The following is a 23,733-nucleotide window of genomic DNA, read 5'->3' as shown; positions in this document are numbered from 1 at the left end:
CATACAGCTATAACATGTACATATATACAAACTTATGTGCACACACAGATACATAGATACACATAGACACAATCATACAAACACATACAAATACACAGACATGCAGACATGCAGATACACATGCTAAATTATACTTACACTAACTCATACACAGACATAGATACATATACACTGATACACATGCACATACAGACAACACGTATACATGTAGACACATGCACACACAGACATACACTAACATAATATGTACAAAGAAATATAGAAACTAACAGATATGTGCACAAAGAGGCATATTCAGACACATGCACACACAGACATGCACACTAACACAGACACAATATATTTACAAACACAGACATATTCATAGACAATGCATACAGAGAGCAGCACAGATACATAAACACACACCTACATCCTCACACAGACATATACATGTACACACAGACATACACACAATCAAATACACACATAGACAGAAACACATGCACATAAAGTGACATGCATATATATATATACACAAAGATACACAGATGCACAGGTACACACATATGTACAGAAAGACAGACCCATGCACAAATAGACACAGACATACATACACAACCAGACCCACACATACATATATGTGGTCACATTCACACTCAAAACATAGACATATACAGACACACATAGATATACACAGACACATGCGTGCACACCCAGACACACACACACACCCACACTATTTATACAAATATCCAACATTCTCATACACCAAAAACATATACATAGATACATAACAGGCACACGCAGACATGTATACATAGACACAAGGCAGATTACATGCATAGACAAATACATGCACACAGAGACATATACTCAAACACAGATTCACATAGTCACACATGAACAACACACATATGTATACATACCCACATTTGCATATACTCATGAATACACAAACACATACATACAAACATGTGCACAAGCAAATAAACACACACACAAACACAGAGACACAAAAACAGAAACACAAAAACATACATGTACATATACAGAGACATGCACATACCCACATATATCCCACAGACATAAAGACACATAGACATGCTCAAACACATGAATACAATGCACACACACATGCACCCACATACATATATAAAAACACAAACATATACACTGACCCACACACATGGACACACACAGACACAAACATATACACACAATGACGTGAAGACAGGTACAGATACATACATACAGAGAGACAAACACCCAGTGTACATAGGATACATACATATATAAAGACACATGTGCACAGATATATGCAAACACATGCAAACACAGACAGACATGCATACAGATATATGAAAACACATGCAAACACAGACAAACATGCATACATGGATATACAGACACACGGACACACATGTAAATGGATGCACATAAACAGACATAAACTTGTAGACACACACAGACATAAACACTCAAGCCACACAGACATAATATGCACAGACACGCACACAGAGGTACACACAAAGACCTATATAGTCACAAATATATGCATGCACAGAAACACACATCGATTCACACAGACTTTTACATAAACAAATAACCACATGCACACATAGAGACACAATACACAAATAGCCACAAATGTGCACACACAGAATGCAGTAGGCACAGACACATAAATATACACATAGATACACAATCACAGACACAAAGATACATAAAAATATTTAGGCACAGAGATATACACATGCACCCAGATACATACAGACATACACAGAAACACATATGCATACTCCAATACCAAAGCACGCACACAAATCACACTTGCAAACAGACATATACTTAGAGACATACAAGGATACAGAGACATACAAGGATACAGAGACACACATGCACAGACACACACGGAGATAGACATAGACACTTATACACACAAACATGAACATACTAACATAAACACAGACAGACATAGAAACAAATACTGACAACTACATAGACACACACCCGTATTCACACATAGAGATAGACAAATATATGCACGAACACATGGACACACACAGACATATAAAAAATAGACACGGAGAGACACATATACAGACACTCATGCAAAAGATGCACAGACATACACAGATACACAGCCATATACACAGACACCACACACATGCTCACAAAAAGACACAGATATATACACAGACACAGAGAGATACATATGTATACATAGATACACATGATCATATAAATGAACAAATACATATGCAAAAACACATAGGCATCTAGATACAGATGCACAGAGATAAACATATACACCGACATACACAAACACAGACAAGTACACAGACACACATGCACATGCACACAGATATTCACACAGACATATACATAGGCATACACATTCACGCATCCATAGACACACAGACACAGTGAGATACGCATAGACATATACATGCACATAACAGAGACGTATATACAGACACCACGTACATGTGCACACAAAGACACAGATATATACCTAGATACACACTTAGTGCACACACAAACACAAGACATATACAGACACTCACACCACATGTACAGACAGTATACATGCACACTCAGACTCAGATACACTATAGATATATCCTCAGACAAATACAGACACAGAGAAACACAGGTATAAACACACAGAGGGACACACACAATAGTATACACAGAAATATAAAGAGACATGAGATGCATGCTCACACAGATATATACGGGAACAAACACAGACATACACAGCTATATACACACACGTATGTGCATGTAAAGACATACAAATACACATATACACAGCAAAACAGACACCCAGAGATACACATTTATACACACAGACATGCAGACACATATACAAACATATACACAGACACACAAGGCACACAAATATACACAGACATCCAGTGGACACACAGATACACATACAGAGATGTACAGAGTAACATATCCACACTCAAACACAGATAAACACGTACAGATTCACACAAACATATACACAGACACAAATTCATAGACATGTAACAGAGACATATACACAGACACAGAACAGACCAAAATTCATAGACATGCAACAGAGACACATACACAGACACAGAAATGTTCAGACATGTGTGCACATATACTGAGACAGAGACAAACACATATATAAACACAGTCATAAGCAGAGACACAGATATATACACAAACTCACAAATGTGCAGACAGTCATATACACACAACCATACCCACATGCAGACACACACAGATATAGACATGTGCATACACATTCATGCACACAGATACACATAGACATACGCACACCGATTTGCACAGACATATATATGCACAGAGAGACACAGGCATATACACAGACACACAGAATATATAGACATATACAGACACGCAGACATAGACAGACACATAAAAAAGGCACATGAAACCTACAGACATATACACAGATACATACTCAGATACCGGCGTACAGATGCACACACATATACACGTGCACACACACAGACATATGCACACACAGAGAACATATATATATATACACACAGACATAGATGCAACACTTGTGGAGCCAAAGAAATACAGATGCACACATAGGCACACTCATATGTATAGAGATATACACATGTGCACACACAGACTTAACACAGATATATACATAGACACACCAAAAATGCAAGCACAGATGAAATGACATACACAGACACACATACATATATATACACAGATACACACATGTGCACACACAGAATATACACACACAGAATCAGGAACACACTGACATATACTCCACACTTGTGAACGCAGACGCAGTAATATACACAAACTCAGAGAGACATACACACAGACACATACACATAGACATATACATTCAGACTCACACAGACATATATACACAGACACATATTCACAAATACACACAGTCATAGCACAGACATATGAAAAGACTCACGTATGCACACACAGACATGTACATGGACACACAGAAACATATATACATAGACACAATGACACAGACACAGACATATACACAGACACGCAGAGATAGAAGTAAAGCACACAGACTGACACACAGACACACACAGAAACACAAAGATGCAGAGATATATACCCAGACCCACAATGACAAACAGGTATAGGCATAGACAACTGTTGGCATAGACACTTGAATACACAGGCATATACATAACTACACAGATATGCACATACAGATATATACACAGATACACACACAAACACCAGACATACAGATACACACCCAGAAACGCATACAATATACACAGAAATATACACGGAGACATAAATAGACACACTCATGGGCACACACAGACTTACAGACAAATACGAACATATACAAGAACTTTCTCCATGCACACACCTAGGCATAGCACGGTTCATACACAGCTACACTCATTTGCACACAAAGACACGTACAGATATACACACATGTGCTACACTAACACAGAAAGACAGACATATATACAGAGACACAGATATATACCTAGGCACATATGCACAGACAGATGAACATATAGCCACCTGTAAACCCATAGACTCACACTAATACATAAAGAGACACACACCCACATGCACACAATCATAGAATGGACTTATATACAGATTCACATGCACACACACTTAATACACAAGATACACGCAGGGACAGACTAAAACACACAATGGGCATAGTATGGAGACAGAGGTATATATCAACATATGCAATACTCAGATTCATAAACACAGACATATGCACATACAGACGTACACAAACACAATGAACAGACCTATTGTATACACCCAGAGACATAAACACACATAAATAGACATACACATACACCTATGTGCAACACAGACATGCAGACTCACAGACATATACGCAGACATATATGGATACACTCTAGAAATACACATACACTCACAGACAGTATGTACACACAGACATACAATCACACAACCCAGACACACACAGAGAAGAACATACATATGCACGCTCAGACACAGCTATACACACAGACACATATTCGTATACAGACACAAACATGCACACACAACAGCGCACAAACATACACACAGAGAAAAACGTGCATACACTCAGAAAACACACATAGACGTACACAGACATATACCAAATATATGTGCACACAGAGACACACAGACCTGTACAATTAAAGGCATGCACATACAGACAGCAGACGTGTATAGACACACATACAAATGCCCACACAGAGACATACAGATAAGTTCGTGGACACACAACACAGTCACAAAGACATATACACAGACAGACATAAACACAGACACATAAACATACACAAAGGCATATACACACCCAATACACGGACATATGCATCCACAGACTAAAAAGTATACATGCAAAGATATGGGCATATGCACACACAGACACACAAATATACAGATATGTGTACATATGAGCAATATACACAGACACAAAAACATACACTGGCACACATCCATGTATACATACAGACACAGACATATACAGACACATACCAACATAGACACAAACACACCTGCATACACAAACAACATACACACACCCACTTGAATAGACTGACAACAGATATATAGAGACACATGCACACTCAGAGACATAGACATACACATTGACATACAGACACAATCAGACAATACAACATATGCACACAGACATTTACATACACAGTTACATAAACATGCACACACAATACACATATACACAGGAACATACATGTGCACAGTCAACTGCACAGAGACATATAGACATATACACAGAGGCACATAGATATATACATAGACACACATACACAATCTCACAGACACAAAAAACAGATATAAAGACATAGAAATACCGATACACAGACACAGACATATACAATGATACACATGAACACAGACATACACACAAAGACAGAGATACACACACAGACATATGCAGACATACCCAGTGCAACACAGAGAGACACAGTCATATACACAGATGCATGCATGCACATACAGACACAAAGATATATACACAGAGAACTAGAAACACATATAGATATATGCATAGAAACACATGCACACAGAGACATGTGCATAGCATAGACACACAAAAACACATGCACACATATTCATATACCCAGGCATACAGACATTTACACAGAGACATACATGTTCACACAGACATATATAAAGACACACTAACACACAGATACAGATCCACAACATATACAGACACATACTTGCCCACATGACATTGACATACACAGACACACAAACATATGCACAGACACACATGAACTAACAACAGAGACACATGCATACACAGACACACATTCATATACCCAGGCACACAGACATTTACACAGAGACATACATGTTCACACAGACATATATAAAGACACTAACACACAGATACAGATACACAACATATACAGACACATACTTGCCCACATGACATTGACATGCAGAGACACACAGACATATGCACAGACACACATGAACTAACAACAGAGACACATGCATACACAGACATACACAGACACAGAGATACAGACACAGACAGTTAGACATGCATACTCATTGGTATATAGACATACACTACAATATGCAGAGACACACATGCACACACAGATACAGAGACATACTAAAGCACACAGACACAACTATGTACAATATGCACAGACATTATGGACATATTCATAAGGAGACACATACAAACGTATACGTATACAAAGACTCACACATATACCTGCACTTACAGAGATGCAGGTAAGTGCTTCCACACTGAGACACATACAGAGAAACACACAGACATGTACAGAGACACTCAGATGCGCACACACAGATGTATGGACATAGATATATATGTAGCCAAACAGAGACATTTAGAGACAGGCAAAAAGAATCAGAGACACATGTAGACATATATATAGACTCACAGACAGGCATACTCACACACATGCATACAGACACACAGACACACAGACATATGCAAACAAAAAGAACATAGATATATGCATAGAACACACAGGAACATGCACAGAGAGACACAGAGACATTTACACAGATGTATATGAGACACATGCACACCTACATATGCAAATAAACAGACATAATCACAGACACATACGTGCACACAAACACATGTTTGTTTGTGACATACACTCAGACACAGATATATACATAAACAGACATGCACATAGATATACATGCAGACACAGAATGACATAAAAACAGGCACACACATAGACACACATAGACACAGAGACGTATATAGATTTTATATGTATATACATATGTACACACATAGACATACACAGAGACACAGACATACACAGAAACTTGCACAGAGACACAGATATATGCAGACACACAGACATATACATAGACATATATGGAGAGAAACACAGACACACAATAACTCAACACATGCACCCAACATATACATACACACATGCACACAGGCACACACAACATATACACAGATATACAAAGACACACATATGTACATAGACACAGAAACATCAGACACAAAACAACATATGATTGGACACACAGACTTGCACACACAGACATGCACGCAGACATACATAGACAAATCATATACACAGACACACACATGCACACATAGAGAATTACATATACACAGACATGTATACAGACACACACAAATACACAAATATATACAAAGACACATGCAGACAAAGATACACAGAAACATTCACAGACACAAACATGTACAGAAGGATACAGACTACCTACACAGAGACAATCACAGATATATACACAGACACACACAGAGACTCACATACAAACACACATGAGCACACATAGGCATATACCCAGACACACAGAAAAATGCAATCAAAGAAACATACACACAGAGCAAGACACAAAGAGATATAAATTAGACTCAGGCTCACACAGATATGTATACACAGAGATAGATATATGGACATAGAAGCACATGCATATTCATGCAGAGAGACCATTATATGCACAGATACATGTATACACACAGATAGCGTAGAGATACACAGACATAGACACACATGTCATACACATATAGACTGATACAGAGACACAAATGCACACCCAGAGGCACAGACATAGGCAAATATGGACATGCACACATGCGAACAAAGAGGCACAGAAATAGACATATACAAAGACAGAGATACATAAAAATATATACATACAAACAGACACACATCCACATATACGCAGATACACAAAAATACATGTATACATATACACAACTGTCCTATACCACACAGATGTATATATAGAAAAACACATGTGAACACAGAGACACATGTACGTATACACACAGACACATACACATGCACACTTACATAAACATATACACAGGCACACATACGCACATACATTTGAATACAGAAGTATATAAACACAGACATATATACAGACAAACATAGATATATACACAGACACATGCACACACAGACATACTGAAACATAGACACAAGGGAGATATATACAGAGACACAGGTGCACACAGACTTATATATAGACACATATACATGCATATACATAGAAACATGCACTCACATGAACAGTTATAAACACAGACACTCACAGACATACCAACACACATGCACACACAGACACACTAGAACTATACACATGCACATGCACAGCTAACATATACATACACAAAGACACACAGAGATACACACATTCGTATACTCAGACACCCACTCAATGCATAGAGATACATTTATTCACAGACATAAACATGAATACGCAGACAGAGACATACACACAAAAGCTGCACAGAGAAATATACACAGATACAAATATAGCACACAAGTACACACAGACAATCACAGTTTCACATATATGCACAGACACAACATACAAATACAGAGACACATATAGATACACAGACACAAAGAGACACAGACACATGCACACAGGAAACATATGCAGAAACACACAAACACACAGACATATACAGAGACACTCACATGGACATACAGGGACATGCACATATAAAAGATAAACATGTGCACACACAGAGACCTGTACAGAGAGGTCTCTGCACAAAGACAAACATACTGACGTATACACGGACACTAACAAATCTGTACACACAGACATATACAAAGACACACAGATATACAAACACAGAGACACACAGACATACTCAGTTATATACATGCTTACAAATAGATGAAATATATATAGATACACAAACAGATATATATATATATAAAGACACAGACATATATATACACAAACACACACAGACATACTTGGTCACATACATGCTCAGAAACAGATGAAATATATACAGATAGACAAACACATATATACAAAGACAAACACGTATTCAGAGGTACATACATGCACACACCTGCACACAGATTTATACACTATTACACACACGTGCGCACACAGATATTTATAAACACAGAGACACAATCACATAGATGCATAGAGAGTCCAGACATAGACCCAGACCCAGACATACATAGTAGCACACACACAGACACACTTTGGCATATACATAGAAACACACACATTGGTACACAAACGAACCTGCACGTATCGACATACACAAACGAACATACAAACATATACCCAAACACAGGACCATATACATAGAAATGCACAGACACACAGACGTGTACTTAGACACACAGATAAACTTTGACAAAATTACAGACATATAGTCAAATAGACTCAGACACACACAGGCTCACAGACATATACATATACAAATGCATACAAAAATACACACCCTTTGGTATACACAAAAACACACTCATGCGCACACACATTCACCACAGACATACAGACAGGACATGCACACAAGACATACACTCAGAAACACAGACATGCACACAGACACATACCCAATGCTCACACAAACACAAAGACATAAACAGAAACACACATTGTACAAATAGACATGTACACAGGACACATTAACAGGTATAGAGAAAGACACAGACCTATACACAGACACATAGAAACATACAGATATGAAAGTAGACACATACATACACACATACAATACAGACACCTATGTAGACATACACCCACATGCACATTCAGATACACACCAGCATATACACATACAACATCGAGACAAATAGACAAAAAGAAATGTACATTCACAGGCATGTACACATGTACACACAGACTTGCACACACATAGACATGCAGACAGACACACACAGACATAGAGGCGCACACACAAATATGCATGGTTTTATACAGACAGATGCACACACATGCACACAGAGACTTATACAGACACAATAAGATGTATACAGATATATATAGACACAGCATACACAGCCCACATACATGCACACACCAATATATAGACCCATGCACAGACACACAGACATATACAGACACACAGAGACATGTACACACACAAAATACAGACATACATAGACACACACCCACATTCACACACAGATGCACACACAAACATGTAAATAGATTCATAGATACACACACAGTCATACATGTGTATACATAGACACACAGGCATTTACAGATACACACAGGTACACCCCCAAAGATATAGTTGCATAGATACACACATTCATAGACAAACATGCGAACACAGAGACAGACATATACACAGACACACACAGACATATATTCAAATTCATTCATACACACAGAGGCTTACACAGACACAGCATTATTAAGAGACACACACAGACATACACATACGCATAAACAGAGGAATATAGAGACACCAAACAAAAAAACACACAGACAAAAGAAATCTACAAACCAAGAAACTCGTACATATACAGAGACACACAAATGCACACAAAAACATATACATGGGCACACACAGACATATGAACACTCAGAAGCAGACATAAAGAGGCACACATAGACATATACACGCAGAGAAACAGACACACAGATAGTGCCCACACAAGCAGAGACACAAATATGCTTAGAGAAACAGACACACACAGATAAATGTATACACACAGACACATGCACACACAGACAAGGATAGACATACAAAATATATAAGACACAATAGACACGCACACATGCACATAGAGAGCCACTCAGGAATATATACTAAGACAGAGAGAGACATGCACAGACATATACATAGACCAGAGGTATATATATAAACGTATACCAACACAGTGCAAACAAGCAGACATACACACAGGTACATAGACATATACAGAGACACACATAGATACACATACATGCACACATATACAAGGAGAACATACACATGCTCACAGAGATATGCACTGAAACTATACACCTGTATGCATAGAGACATACATACGTGTGCACATATATTTATATAGACACACATGCACACACATTCTTATACCCAGACATATACATTGATCAACACCCATGCACACACAAGACATACAAACTCACACAGAGAAACATACGCACACATACACAGACACACATGCCACACAGATACACACTCCACATATAAACAGACACACATGCACAACTGACACCACAGACGTAAGGACAGATATAGACATATAGGCAGACTCAGACTTATACACAGGCAAAAATACACTCACGAACTTATAAACAGACATTCAGATATATACAGATACACACAGATACACATGCACACAGATAGGCACAAAGACACATAAAAAACACATGTATACACAGAAACATACACAGACACACATACATGCACACACATAGATACACAGACATAACAGATTTACATATGTACAGACTTAGAGTATATATACATTCACACAGAACCATGCACACACAAACACTGACATACATACGTACCTACAAAGAAACATGTGCACACCCAGAGATACAGAGGCACATAGATATATATGTAGATGCAGACATATACACAGGCACACGTAAACATATACATAAATTCACAGACATATACACATATGTACAGATACAAAAACAGGCACACACAGAGATATATACACATAAATACACAGAGAAACATAGATATATCCAGACACACACAGATTGAATAAAATACACATATGCACACACTGAAACATACACAGCCACACACATACATGTATGCACACAGATAAACACTCAGATACACCAATATATACAGAGAAATATATGCACAAAGACACACAGAAACACACATATATACAGACACAAACATAGACACACACAGATACATACATAGATATATATAGAAAACACATTACAGACACAGAAATGTGTACATAGACACAAAACCACATGCACATACAGAAGCAGCAGACATAAACCCAGAAACAGGAGTTTGCTCACACATAAGACACAAAGACACACATATATACATTGATACACTGATACAGTCACACTGACACACAAAAATACAGACATACACAGATTCCCAAAAAGACACAGACATTTATAGATACATACATACACATGCACAACACAGAGAAACACACAGACACATACCTGCACATGCAACACCCACATATTCAGGATACACAGATATATCGACGGATCCACATAGAAATTTATATCTACATGTATACACTGACATATATAAGGACATACACATATTGACAGACACAACAGACATCTATGTAGAATCACATTGAGACAGACACACAGGTGCACATGCACACACAGAGACATATACTCAGAGACACACACAGGTATACGCAGACATTACCCTTTATACACAGACTAAATACAAATAGACATAAACATACCCATTTTCACACATACACAGAGAGACACAGACTTATTGATAGATACAGCGGAGAGTCCGGCAAGCTACCAAGAGAATTGTGCCCGCACGGCAGAGCCTGGCAAGCTACCTGTGGTGTATTGGATATGCCAAAAATAGTCACAATAAATCTCACAACGAGAGATGTTACTGGTGCCCGCTCGAACAAATCGATGAGCAACGGGATGACAGTGACAGTGACAGACACGTGAACACAGAGACACAGAGATACATAGACACCCACGTGTGCACACACCCATGTGCATGTAGACATATATATGCAGGCGTATAGATAACAGAGACCCATATGTAGACACAGAGACATGTACATAGACACACAATACATATGTAAAGACACAGATATAGACACACAGACACACAGGGTTATACACAGAAATACAAAGACACAAATTCAGTGTATACACACAGACATGAACAGCCACATACACAGACACACAGATATATACACAAACAGACATGCATACACAGACGTGTACATAGACACACAACCACACGCACACACAGAAACAAAAGACATAACACAGAAATAGGAGTTTGCTCACACATAAGACACAAAGACACACATATATACATTGATACACTGATACAGTCACACAGACACACAAAAATACAGACATACACAGACAGACAGATATATGCATCAAACACAGACAACAGACATATACATGCAAACAGTTAAGTAGACGTATATACACAGACACGTGTACATACACAGAGATGTATACCCGAACAAGCACAGACACACAAGTTCACGCATACTAAAACATATACAGAGATACACATAGATATATATATATATAAAGACACATATCTATGCACATACACCCACACACATGCACACAGATACACAAATTTATGGACAAACACACATGCACAGATACACATAGAAAGAAACATCTATAGGCAGATAAACATACACACACCTAGACATATAAATAACATACACAAAGATACAGACTTGCACATATATTCACAGATAGGCACACACAGATATACACACATGCATACACACAGACAATATAGACAGGTGCATTCACACAGTGATGCATAGATATATACACAGACATACATATGCACACACAGAGACATGCAAAGACATAGATGCACACAGTGACAGACATGCAGACACAAAGACATGCAAATCACAGACACAGACAGAGACACAGATTCATGCAAACACACATGTATACACATATACACAGTCACATAAGGACATATAAACAGACACACGTGCACACAGAGAGACACAGACATATACACACAATGACTCACTGATACACAGACACACACAGTTGTGCACATAGAGACACATATACACAGACACAAAGATATGCACACACAATATACACAAGCAGAAACTCAGACACATAGAGACATATACATAGACATACAGATATAATCACAGACAGATATACACATTCACACCCAAGACATATGTCCTCAGACACGTATAAATACACACAGGTATACACACAGATACACAGAAACAAATAGGTATATGCATAGTCATGCACACACAGAGACATATGCGTATACACAGACACACAGAACCATGCAAACAACACTGCATATATACAAACACACACACAAACAACATTGACATATACACAGTCAAAAACTGACACACAGACAGAGGAACCAACAGCTATATACACGGACAGAGACACATGAGCCCACATACACAGATATATATATATATATATATATAATTTACAGCCACACAGACACCATGCTCACACAATCACAATAGAGGTATATAACCAGATTCACGTGTAAACAACAAACACAGACATACAGATTATGTACATAGACACATAGACACAATCACACAGACAAACAAACACAGATATACATCCACATTCACACACAGACATACAGAGACACAAACTGACACAGAACCATATGCAGACATACGGACACACACTGAGATCTATAGACAGAAACACACAGAGACAGACACAGACATATATATAGACACAGCACATGCGAACACATTGTCAAACAGACATATGACAGAAACACACAATGAGCACACATGCACTCACATAAATATAAACACAGAGAGACACACAGATACACACAGACACACGCAAGACCTAAACACACACAGAAAGACACACGGATACACACAGACATGTACACAGATGCTTGCCCAGTGTACAAATAGAGACACACACTGACAATATACACAGCCCCATGCACACAAAGAGACACAACAAACGTACACAGACTTACACACATGTGCACACACAGACATACAGATATATACATAGACAGGTACACAATCATACATACATGCATATACACAGAAACAGACACAGAGAAACACATATATACATAGACACACAGACACATGCATACACACAAAACATAGACACACATACATATAGACAGTATAGTCTTTGCCTGTCTGTCTGCCTGCCTGTCTGTCCGTCCATCTGTCAGCCTGTTCGTCTGTCCATCCAGACTCAGACATATATGCATACATGTATATATGTATGTAGATATGTACATAACATACATACAAATGTATACATCAAAACATGTGAACACAGGCACACAAAAGCACATGCACTGACACGCATATAGAGACAGAAAATGTGCACAGATATGCACAAAGACACATGCAGACATATACAGACTCATGCAGACATACACAGACATACACATATGTACATATATCCACAGCCATATACACAGACACATACACATGCACATAGTAAGAGAAACAGACACATATTACGTGCACACACAGATACACAAACATACAGGGACACATACATGGACACAGAAATGCAGAGACACACAAATATAGATACATCCTATGCACACACAAATCTACAGTCATATAGGAAGATAATTATATGCACACACAGATATACACACAGACTCACATAGATATATACAAAGACAAGTGTACACAGATTCACACAGATGCATATACACACGTGCATAGAAAATGCACACATAGAAATATAGACAGCCACACGCATGCACACAGAGACATGAACATGCAGAGATACACACAATCAGACACCAATGCACACACAGACTAAAGACACACTCCCGTGTGAGCACACACATGTAAACATACACATACATCTAGATAGGCATACGCAGGGATCTACACAAAGACACAGACATATACACAGACATACACACATATGCAGAGACTCACATATACCCACATGCAGACAGACTCACACAGACATACAGATACACACCACACACCTGTATGCAGAAATGCACATATACACACAGAGGCACCTAGAGACATACACACAGAAACATCCACACCCACACGAGGACACACAAGTGTATTCAGAGACACACACTTGTACTCACATGTATACACAGATGTATACACACAGAAACCCAGAGACATATACACAGGTGTGCACATGCACTCACACAACACACAGTATGAGAGAATGAGACACAGGTAAATGCAGATACACAGACAACAAAGACATTGGCACAGATATGTACATGCTCACAAAGACACACTTATGAGCACACATATACAGACATAGACTTATAGACACAGATGTACACAAATACATGCACACAAAGAGGCAGACATATGAACATACCCACTTGCACGCACAGAAATACAAAGATTTATAGAGACATGCACAGAGACACATGTAGACACACATGTACACAGACTACCACATGTATACAGAGATAGGAATACACAGAGACACACAGAAAAATTCACAGCAACATAAATGTACACATAGACATATACAGACACAAATATTCACACAGACTTATAAACAGGCACATAAATGCACACACAGACACACAGACTTATCCACGGATACACACATATACACAGACACACAAAACATGCACAAACACCCATGTGCACAGGCACACAAATGTAAACATAGAAACATACATTTACAGATATAGACATACATGTACAACAGACAAATACACAGACTTAGACACACATGCAAACATATAGAGGCACACAGATATATATGCAGACATACATAGTGTAAATACAAGACATAGATTTATACAGACACACAAACATACACAGACACACATTTACACACAGACATATACACAGCACACCTTCATGCACACACATGTGCAAACATCAGCCATACACACATACTCTGACAGAAATATACAGAGACACACACAGACATTCACTGACACACAGCTAACCATGGAAACACAGACACACTCACGAAGACATACAGATATACACGAATGAACACAAAGACACAAATATTTACCTGGACACACAGACACATGCACATACACACAGATATTTATACACAGATATACATTCATGAAGAGATGGAAACTGCCCACATAGACAACACATACATATGCACAGACATATAGACACATACAAAGTAATAGACATATTCACAGACAACATATGCACAGAGACATACACATACGGAGACACACAGACATGCTGATATATACATAGACACATAGACATGATCACACAGACACACACATATACATAGACAGAGACAAAGACACTGTATGAGCACACACAAACATGCACAGACACACACATGTACATACAGACATACTCAAACACATACTCAGATGAACACACAAAGACAACAAAGTACAGATATATACAGAGACTCACTGTGTCCCATACAGGGAGGAAGGGGTGCAGCCCCTCAGGCCTTGCCCTCTGCATGCAGGTGCTGGTGTTTCCTGAGCCGCAGTGACGAAGGTTGTGCTCTCATCGTCCAAAGGACCAGCACAGCAGCCCTGGAACACACATGTGTGGTGGAACCCAGCCCTAGCACCGTGTCTGTGCTGCTGGTAAGCTGGGGGACAGTGTCCGCGCCCTCTGTCCATTTGCATCTATGACTGGAGCACACTCATCACACCCACCTCTCTGCCCCGCTCTGTGGACTCTTCTGCTGAGATTTTACAGAGTTGCCACCCTCTTCCCACACACATAGCCACAGACATACATCAAGACATAGACAGAACACAGAAACCACACAGACAGACACAGACATATACACAGAAACAAACACATGCATACACAGATACACAGACAGAAAGCACAGACATAGCATACACACAGACACACAGATATATACAGAGTCACATACACCTCATACACGAGACAGACACACAGATACACACATGCACACACATGCACACACAGACACAAACACATAAACACATACACAGCCACACACACGCAGCACACATATACAGTGACACATGCACACAGAGATACACACACTATGAAACATGCATATACAGACTGATATATATAGAAGCACATATACACACGCAGAGACACACATAAATGGACACATGAACACACACAGATATACACATATACACAGACAATTGCACAGAAAAACACATGCACACACAGACACATAAATGCACACACAGAAACACAAACACACACAGACATACATAGTAACCATACATGCACACAGACATATAGACAGGATACAAAGACATAAACACACAAATAGATGTACACAAAGAAAGATCTATACACAGACACAAATACAATTGTACTCACAGAGAACCATAACAAATATACATTGACAGATACACACAAAAGCACAGAAATATACCCAGATAGAAACAAACATGCAGACATAGGCACACAGACATATTGCCACACAGACACAGAGATTAACATAGAGACATACATATACATGCACACATACACACTGACAGAAATATACACTGAGAAAATAATGTACACACAAACACTGAGATACATACACACAGACATGAATACACAGACACAAATATGCACATAGACACAGAGATATATGGATAGATACACAGAAATGCACACAGATATGTACATAGACATATAAATAGATGGCACATACAGATCAATACACAGACACACCAACATATATGTAGACAAACATGTTCACCCACATATATATGTGTATATATACATATATATATACATATACATATATATAGTCACAGTAACGGAGAGAAACACAGATATCCACAAACACACATCCACATGCACACACACTGACACACACATGTGCATACATACACAAACACACATATACACAGACACAGATGCACACGCAGGCATAATCATATATACACAGACACACAGACTTATACAGAGGCACATGGCACACAGACAGATGTGTATGCACACAGGTGTATTCACAGAAACACATGCACACACAGAGACACAAAGACATACATGCACACTGACACAGACACATAGACACAGGAAGACATACACAGAAATATTCACTGACACACATAGACACATCCGCATACACATAAGTAGAGATATATACTCTCAATATGTATATAGACAAATAGACATATGCACAGACACATGTATAGACACATATGCATACACAGTTATATACACAGAAAAACAGAATTGCACATACAGACACATATACAGACACATGAGTACAAACTGACACATGGAGACTGAGACACATAAAGACACATGTGGACATACACACACAGACAAAAAGACATACATATCCACATTGACTCCCAGACACAATGACATAGACACAGAACCAGACATAGACAAGTACATACCTAATGCACACAAAGAAAAACAGGCATATGAAGAGACATAATGACAAACAGATACACACGGAGACTCAGATGTATACACAGATACACTCTTATACCAGACAGTCACAACATGGACTTATGCACAGACTAACAACATGAACACACAGAAACACAAAAACATATACACAGACACACAGAGACATAGCCACATACACATGCGCACCAACACATGTGCACACAGACATATACACAGACACACACATTCACACAGACATGCAGAGAAACACACACACACACACTCCAACACAGAGACACAAAGACAAGGACATAGATACATACACACACTCCCATGGCACCCGGTTACAACACGGACTTGTGCACAGACTCACAACATACATGTACACAGACACAGATATATACAAACATATACAGTCACACACAGACATGCACTGCCACATACACATGCACACAAACATGTACACACCAACATATGTGCACGCACAGATGCATAGAAACACATGCGCACATTAACACCAATACAAAGACAAAGATGGACACATATACATAGTCACAGACAGACACATATACATAGATTCAAAGACACAATGACATGGATACGCACAGATATATACACAGACATACAGACATATATATATATACACACTAATAAGTATACACAGGCACACCCATTGTATACACAGATACGTAACCATAATACCAATACACACATCATCACGCATTGACAGATATATACACATAGTATCACACAGGCACATACATAGACGCACACCCACATGCAAAACAATCACAACATGGTCTTATACACTGACTCATAATATGAGCACAGACAGACATGAACACAGACACACACATATGCGCTGACACATGCACACAGAGGTACACACAGACATATGCCAAGAAACACACAAAGTCACACACAGAAAAACAGACTCACACAGACACATGCCACACATTAAAACATTTTTGCATGGACTCACAACATGCACACACACAGACAAAAATAGACATATACACAGACATAGGCATCCATACACATATGCACGCACTCTGACAGACACAAAGGCACACAAAGACACATATACACAGTCGAAACATATATATTTATATGTATGCGCAGATATAGCGACACAGATGTACACATATACACAGACATACAGAGACACGGACATGGACATAGACACAGAAATATACTCAGACACCCAGTGATTACACTGGTAAACACATATGCATATGCAAAGGCACATAATTACACAGAGACTCAGATACATATAAACAGATACACGTGCAGAAACATATGCACACACAGGCATATACATAGACACATACATGTGTACTCAGAGACAGACACACAGACATACACACACAAAGACACACACATATATACACACATACATAAGACAGACATACACAGACATATACACAGACTCACTGAGATGACACTTGTGTGCACACATGGCACACATGACATATACACATATATACACAAACACAAATAGACATACAATATATATACAAAGACACGCCCAGTGCACACAGATATACACAGAGACATATACCAAGACACATACATAATTTCACACAGACACTTACAGACATATTCATAGACACAGACCCATGTGCAGACATATTTACACACAGACATATATAGATACACACAAACATACACAACACATACATGGTACAAACTCACACAGAAACATACAAACACAAGGTATATACAGATACACATAGAAACAAAGGCACACACATACATACATACATAAACACACAGAGACAATGAAAGAGATATACATAGAGTCAGACATATAGAATGATGCACAATTATATATATATATATACACAGACGCACCCTGTGAACATGCAGATACATAGGCCTATACAAAGACACAAACACGTGCGTGCACTCAGACACACAGACACATGGAGAGGTACACACAGACATTACAAAGATGTACACATGCTCACAGTAAACGCATATACATATACATACACACTATGCAGATATGTATATGCTCACACAACACAACAACACACAAATTCACACAGATATATACAAAGATTCAAAATCACACACATATATACATAGATACATTGACACAGACATATAAACAGACCCACATAGACATATACACTGAAACACTAATATATAGAAAACACACACCAAGATATATAAACACATATCCAGTGCACACACAGATACACATAGACATATACCAGGACACACATATTCATTCCCAAAGATTCACACATACTCACAGACATATACACAGACACACTCTCCTACAACACAGTCACAATACGGACTTATACACAGAATCACAACATTCTCTGCCACACACAGAGACATATACATAGACACACAGATATATAAACAGCTACATGTATGTTCACAGAAATGTTTGCACACACAAATGTGTACACAGACACTTGTGCACACCACTACACACAGAGATATTGACGGACACAGTGATACATATATGGAGACACAGGCCATACACAGACACATGTGCACACACACAAGAACACAGACATACACAGACACATACAGACCTAGACATACAACGTATCCATAAATACATCTAATGCAAACACAGATCTCTCCACAGGACTATACCAAGACATAGACATAATCACACACAGAAATTCAGGCTGACACAGACATATACACACGCATTCAAATGCAACACCGTCACAAAACGAACCTCTACCACAATCACAACATGCACACACACGACATATATAGTCACATACATGTTTGCAGACACATGTGCAGACACATACATATACAATGACTAAATACACACAGACACATATGTATACAGACACATACACATACACCAACAGTCTCATAGACTCCCAAAACGCAGACATACTTACAGACACTACACATATACATAGACTCACAACCACAATGACAGTAACATATACAGGCATATACATAGACAAACATATGCAAACATAGAAGCACACACAGATGAATACACAGATTGACACAGACATAGACATAGAAACACACAGACATGCAAATATATACACGGAAACCCCCAATGCACACACAAATACACAGTCATATGTGAAGACACAGACACACAGACATACACCCACTACAACAGAGTAACAACACGGATTTATATACAGAATCACAGCATGCATAGACAGACTCATATAGGCATACAAAGAAATATACAAGCCACACATGTGTAAACACACAGACATGTAAACAGACACGCATGCACAAATACTGAAACACAGACACAGACACAAATTCACACACATATATACATAGAGACACCATGGTATATGCAGAGGCACAGCTATATACGCAGACCATGCACAGACACAAGTACACACATATACACAGACACAGACATAGACACAAATATATAAACACAGGTATACACAGTACACACAGATATACAGACAGGCATATGTGAAGCCATACACATAATCACACACAGACTCACATATACACGGACACACATGCAATACACAACTCGGTCTTATACACAGATAACATGCGCACACACAGAAACAGACATATACAGACACACCCACATAGATACTGTTACACACATGTGCACACAGACATACACAGAAATTCATAGACAAATGTGCACATTCTGACACAGAGACACATAGACACAAACATACACAGACACACATGCGACCGCAAGCCCACACATTCATATACAGACACACAGACATATAGACACATGTAGGATAACATTGGTTTGTCCTTCCTCCCTCTTTTGTGAACACAAGACACACAGTAAATTAATAGAGACAAACCCAGTGCACACATAGAATCACACAAGCATATGCAAAGACACACGTGCACAAACAGAGACACACACAGACTCAGATATATACATGGAGTCATACCCACATGCAATAAGTCACAACAGGGTCTTATACACAGACTCACAACGTGTGCACATTCAAACAGAAACAGACATGGAAATATACATAGACACACAGATACACACAAACACATGTGCAAATATACAGAGACACGTGCATATGCAGGCACACAAACATATACGGAGACACAAACGTCCACAAATTGACACACAGAAACAAACCCAAAGACACAAAGCTATGTACAAAGACACATAAACATTTATACAGACACACACACAAGCACACACACATACACAGATATATAGAGAGATACATAGAGATACACAGATATATGCACACTGAAACACCCAATGCACACACAGATACACAGGCATATGCAAAGAAACGCACAGACTCACACAGGCATATACACAGACAACATGCATAAGAAGCAGTCATAAAATGAACTTATACACAGACTCATGACGTGCGCACGCTCAGACATAGACATATACAGAGACATACAGACATGCACACACACAAGCACACAGAGACATAGGCATATACACAGACACAACCAGAGCATATACAGATACAACAGACATATATAAAGGCACACACATAAG

Source organism: Sorex araneus, chromosome X (genome assembly GCF_027595985.1).
Source record: "Sorex araneus isolate mSorAra2 chromosome X, mSorAra2.pri, whole genome shotgun sequence".
Taxonomy (NCBI): Eukaryota; Metazoa; Chordata; class Mammalia; order Eulipotyphla; family Soricidae; genus Sorex; species Sorex araneus.
The sequence above is the reverse complement of the archived record's forward strand: the minus strand, read 5'-3'. Positions refer to the sequence as shown.